The sequence below is a fragment of the Photinus pyralis genome, unplaced genomic scaffold (genome assembly GCF_008802855.1).
Source record: "Photinus pyralis isolate 1611_PpyrPB1 unplaced genomic scaffold, Ppyr1.3 Ppyr1.4_LG3a, whole genome shotgun sequence".
Classification (NCBI taxonomy): domain Eukaryota; kingdom Metazoa; phylum Arthropoda; class Insecta; order Coleoptera; family Lampyridae; genus Photinus; species Photinus pyralis.
In genome coordinates, this window is record NW_022170509.1 from 9,861,904 (window position 1) to 9,868,243 (window position 6,340).

Genomic DNA, 6,340 nt, shown 5'->3' on the forward strand with positions numbered 1-6,340 from the left:
GTCTAAATGGCTCTAAGGAACAGCTGTACCAAGTGGCACCTTGGTATAAGAAAATGCAGTATCTTTTGGTATACCGCTAGTACTACTAGTATTTCAGCTACAACGACGTTCAGAAAAATTCACTGTCCATTCTCCACCTAAACAATCATCTGTTTGCAAATTAATACAACCTCGAACGGAAGTGTAGTGGTAAGTAATGAGTTTATTACAAATTTTTTGATTTCACAGAGAAAGTACAATATGGCACGTGATCCCAGAAGGACAATCGCAACGCGTGATTAGACAGAGATGTGTCCAGTTGTACCCAACTCTTCCCTAGACGATTTGCAGCATTATTCAATAATCCCTGCCCATAATTCAGACCGTGAAATAAGCTTTTGAGGAGCGTTGCCGGTAGCTGCTTAATGTGGATGGAGCAGGCGACATTGTAAATTCGCTGTCCACGTGATAATGTACGTAAATACATAATAAGGCAGAGACGTGAATATTTTATTAGTTAACTTTCAAGGGATTAAATTCTACGTGGCACAAAGAAAAAGTAATTAAAAACGGAAATGTAAGGTTCTTTAAGAATAAGGAATGAAATCCCGACTCCCGTTCATATGCGTAAATGCACAGTTTAAGGGGGTAACTTCATAAGTATAATTTGAAAAACGGCTTTGAAATGCATTACCTACAGATATAGTGACCCAAACGAGTATTGTTAATGTTCTGGCATATCTATAAGGAACTCTTTGACATAAGCTTTGACAAAGACCTACGCCCTTTAGTATTATCTGGGGTCATGTATGGAATGAACCGAAAGACAACATATACCTATACTCTATCCATGGTTGGGGTATATCATTTGATTCATATCTCAAAAATTAAGCGAAGAAAAATAAAAGCATTGCCCGTAAAATTTATATCGTACACACCCTAATATATCGAAATTGTGATAAATATTCGAGAACGCGTAAAGCAGTAAACTGCCGACGTTTGAAATGATTGAAAAATGATCCAAACAAGAGGAATAAGAATATATTATCCCGGATTCTGTACGATTTTTTTCCCTTCGTATATAAATGTAATCTGTGGTTCGATGCGCTTTCTGCATAGAGTTTGCAAAACGCGCCTTTACAAAACCCCTTCGTCACGCGTCAACAATGGAGAGTCATTTGAATATAATAAATATTGAGTTGAGATATCGATAATGAATGTTGAGATCTCAGGTTGAAGTCGAGGAGCTCAGGCGCTAATGTAGCGTCTAATACGTGACAGTTCATCCAGATATAATAAACCGCAAATCCGAGGCCAGTTCGACATTTTCCCGATCAAGTTACCTCCGTATTTCAATTAGGGTGGTTTGTTTTGAATGACACTTCGAATACTCTGTCGCGAAGGGCCGCGTCGTGTCACGACATTTACGGAAGAAGACAAATTATATTCTTGATTGCATTGCTTACTCATTACTGCGCGCATATTTACATAACGGAAACCTAAATTCTGTTTATTACTGGGATTGTTTAGGCATATTAGCGAGGAACGAAGGGTAGGCGCGCTGTATAAGCAAAGTGCGTTCATTATGCAAAATTTATGCCAATCATTACCATTCGGCTTGACACGTGGTTATGATATTTTGGGATATATCAGCCTACGTCCCCGATTATTGGGACCTGTGCGGCTGAACTTGCTTATCCCTGTTATCGCCTACTTGGGAGAAGGGACACCTGAGCACACAGTTATTGGCCCTCATAAACTCCACAACTATCATTTAGCTTCCGCTTTTATTTAGCATTCCTTTATTTTGTCGCTGGCAGCTTACGTTTCGCTCATTTCTCTTTTCACGGTTACCAGGATCATAAAACGCGCGAGGGAAACCTGCAAAGCATTTTTAAATCCATACATGCACGAATGTTCTCATTTTGAAACCCCCAATTGTAATTAGGAATATGTTCAACCGTGAAAATTTCTTGCCAACGGTAGGTAAATAACTAATAAAGGGTACCTAATTTCCTTATGCCCAGTTTTTTCTTTAAATAAAGGGTGCGCTGATTTCAATCTCCATCATTGGCACAACATAATGTAACGTATTTAGTGTATTACTAAAGACTTATTTGACAATATACTCAAATAGTTAGGATCCATTATCAATTTATATTATTTAAGGGGTGACTACAAGCAGTAATTCAGTTTTAAGTTAAGTAAGTAATGTAAAGCATCTTATCCGATGGCTTCAATTATTGGATGTTTGTCACGGTAAATGTCATAATTTCATTAGTAGCGGAAAGAAAATGAAGTGCAATGAGAAATCCATAACTGTCTGTGTATACAAGAACCCCCTTGACTTGCTTAGGTTTCAATACCATATGGCAAAACAACATAATTACGTATATCGCACCCTACGCGATTTTCTATATTTTTTGTTGTTACTATAAAATTACATAATTTAGTTTCAATAAAAAAAGGCTACAATGTGTAACAAGAACATGATGACACGTTTCGATATAAAATTAAGCACTACAGTTGTCAATTGCACCGTAGGTAGTACCCAATAATGGCATAATAGGTAGGAAATATATGAATAAAATAAGTCATTAAATGTAATATAATTGTGTTAAAATTGGGTAATAAATCATTGCAGTCACTTTAATAACATATAATTTTAAAACTAGATAGCAATAGGGGATTGTCACAGCGCAGTTGTAGTCAATCGGCTATTGACTCTAATGAGATTTTTTCTATGTGCCAGAATTCGTTACCTATATGTTTCCATAAACCTGAATGAGAAATTTACATATACAGTGATGTCACTTGAAACTAAGCAATGCAGAGCAAAATCCGAACGCCAGACTAGACTGATTCTTCGTTTTCTACAATTTCAGTGTCATTAAAAGAAATACCTACGTAAATTAGAAAAACATAAATAAATGCTATTAATTATAAGTTAGTGGTAAAGTGTGAGAAGAGGTGAACTACTGACCAAAAAAATCATTTTCGGCTGAGATACCAAGTATTGCTCATTCTACTATACTCTTACACACAATGAAATGTATTGGCGATCTTAATAATGCGTATATTTTCACTCTAGGACATCTAGCCATCTACTCTATTGTTACACAAATTGTAGTTATTTCTTTCGGGGTAAACGCTTCAAAAACTTTCTTTACACTCTTTCAATAAACAAGATGTTGTATCTTTCGAAATCATCCGCGTAGGGAAGTTTTTGCAGCAAATTGCATCATTAAGATCGTTAATGAACAGTAGAAACAGCAAGGGACCCAAATTAGACCCTTGCGGCACTTCCTACGTTGAAATATAGTTTCTGGAATAACCACACCATTTTGAAATTGATCGACAAGATTCGGTTTACTGTTATAAAGTTTGAATTCGTTACGTAGATGATGTTTTTGCCATCCTTGGTACCAATTTGTTCTCTTCTGGTTTTTGCTCCTCAATACATCCGTCGATAAAATTTACCTAGACACTGACAGCATACTGTAATTTCCCGATAGCTCAAGAAATGAAGAATTCACAAAGATACTACCACAACAGGATTCATACCAAACTATTCAATTTGTTTAATTATAATTTTCCACTTAAAACAATCGTATTAATCATAAACTTTTCCACCATATATTTGTAAGGTGATACATACTTAATATTATTCTGTATAGACGAACTTTGTCCATTCTTTTTTGTTTTTTTCTTTCTGTCCATGATACGCCTTTCTTTTGCAATGTTTGTGTGATCTCGACTTTCCTTATTTTTAATTGTCAAGCTTTGTGTAATATTTGTGCCATAACGAAAAGTAATGTACTTAATTTTAATTGTAACTCTTCGGCTATTATAACTAAGGGTAGGTAGCTCTTAAATTTGTTTGTAATTTAATTGTTTCACTGTAAATGTTATTCCTATTTTGATTTGTTTAATATTGGCCAGTTCCTTAGATGTTTAAACTCGTTTAGTTTGATTAGCGACTTCAATTCTTTGTGTATGAATCTCTGCCTTTGTTTAAGTTCAGTCTAAGGTTACCTTATCCAGGAGCTCCAGATACCTTCTGGTCTCTATTTATTTTCATTGCTCTTTTTCTTAGCTCCAGCTGCTCCCGAGTTCGTGGAGGTTATTGCCTTTTTTACATTGTGTATTTCCATAATAAATAGTATTGCTTTTGCTTTAATCCATCTTTTATCTTGCAGGTTTTTATTGTGTTGTTTTTCATACGTAGCTCCTATCATTTTTGTACAATATCTTTAGTCCCAGGCAAAACATACAAGTTACCGAGCGATATTAAAAAATACAAAAAAATTCCATTGATTCCAAAATTCATTAATTCCAAGAATCAATTCCAGAATTCCCCTCAGGTTTCTTATTTCTTCTAGGTCTGCTACTTTTATGTTATCTCTTATGCAGCCTTTTCCCGTACTATAGTGATCTTTCCATTCCTCCTGGAGAAGATCCTTCCATTCCTCCTGGAGAAGTTCCTCCCAGTGTTGTTTCCACCTAGCTATAATTAGGCATAGGCAGCCTTCTATAATTAGTAGTGCATGTTAGATTTTCTAACTTTTAGGCATTCTGGGTTTCTCGTTTCCTTAATGTCTTTAACACTATATCAAATAGTTTTTGGTTTGTCTTGCTGTCTTCTTCCATTATTGTACCGAATTCATCACATTTTTGTTTTTTTTGCTAATTCTTTTCTTTGCGTAGATATATTTTCCATTTTTATTTCTTAGTTCTTATCTCTCTCTTAATTTCTTCAATCCACCATCTAGTCTATTTTATATTTCTGATTTTAACAATAGCTCCACCAGAAGTCTAGGGTGGGTTTTGGTTACAAGATTTTTGAATTATTGCCATATTTCTTCAAATTCAATTTCGTCTATACCATCAGGATTTTTTCCATTTGGGTTTTAGTTTCCCATTTGAGCCGTTCACCTGTGTCCTCCGTATTTAGTCTTCAAAGACGGAGGTTGTTGTTTTGTTTGAGTTTCTGTTGCCAATCTTATTTTGCGTAGAATATTTATCACTGCATATTTCTGGCCCTCTTCTGGATCCGTATATATGACTATCTTTATGTTAGAGATTGTCTTCACCACAAAATACAAAGATCATACCATACCACCCCAGTACCCCCAATGCTTCGTCATCGTTTCTTCCAACTCCACTGTTTGATCGCCTAGTTAGACGTATCTTATTGTTGTCGTTTCACCCTCATCCTGTTGTAATTCTACTGTGAGGTCTGTTCTTGAAGTTAGTTCCCAGTTTTTTTTATTTTGTTGGTGTGTTTGTTTCGGATGATACATACCACGCTGATTAAATGGTGAAAACAGAAAAACAATTGGCAGTCGCATTCTCAAAATATTGTCAAAAACGCCTTTTACTACTCCTAATTTTTGTTTGTCATGAATTCCTAATTTTATTTGTTGTTGTCTTTCCAAATCGGCCCTTAATTTTTGATTTTGGCCTTCCTTTATTTTTTGAGAACGCGCAGTGTACGTCCGTACATTCGACGGTACTGTAATAGGTCCAAAATTGGTACCTATACAATGGGTTACCGCAAGGGTCAATTTTAAGTCCCATACTTTTTCATATACAGTGATATTCATCAAGAAGTAGACATAGGGATTTGGGTGTATTGTTTTTCCCTATGTGTACTTTTCAATAACAAAAATAATAAAATAATAATTATGAAATACGTCTAATTTTATGCAACCAAGATCATTTCATTAAACAAATGAAGATCTAGAGAGAATCCCATGCGGTCATAACAAACTTAGGAGAAAAATTGCGGTCGAATTAAATATCTCTTCATCATAATGACCGTCTGTGTGGCTCAGTGTGGGCTACACAGCCGGGAGGTCGGGTGTTCGAACTTGAGTTGAGGTGAATTTTTCATCTTTGGCAGAGATGGGAAGATCAGTTTCGAGCATCCTGCCGGCTACTCCGAATTAGGTTTTCCTACATTATTCCTAATTGGGGGCAGTTTAGAACAACTTAAAACCTTCTGAAGGAGCAAGCAAAAGCATTATGCGGGTCGCTCTGTAATTGGGCGAAATCCTGTTGAGGGCCCATAACAATAGAGGAACAATAAATAAATAAAAATAAATAACCTAAAATGATTTCCTTTAGTAGGATGCGTTAAACATTTGCTGAAACAGTGAGATTTTAAACGGAGCATATAATTTATCATACAGTTTGCATTGAGCGTTTGGAATGCAATTTATTGTAAAATCTGCAATGGTCGTGTAGAATACGTGCGCATGAGTTATTTTGGTTGCATAAAATTACGCGTCCTTCAGAAGGATTTTGTAATTTAAAAGTAGACATCGGGAAAAACAATACACGAAAATCCCTATGTCTA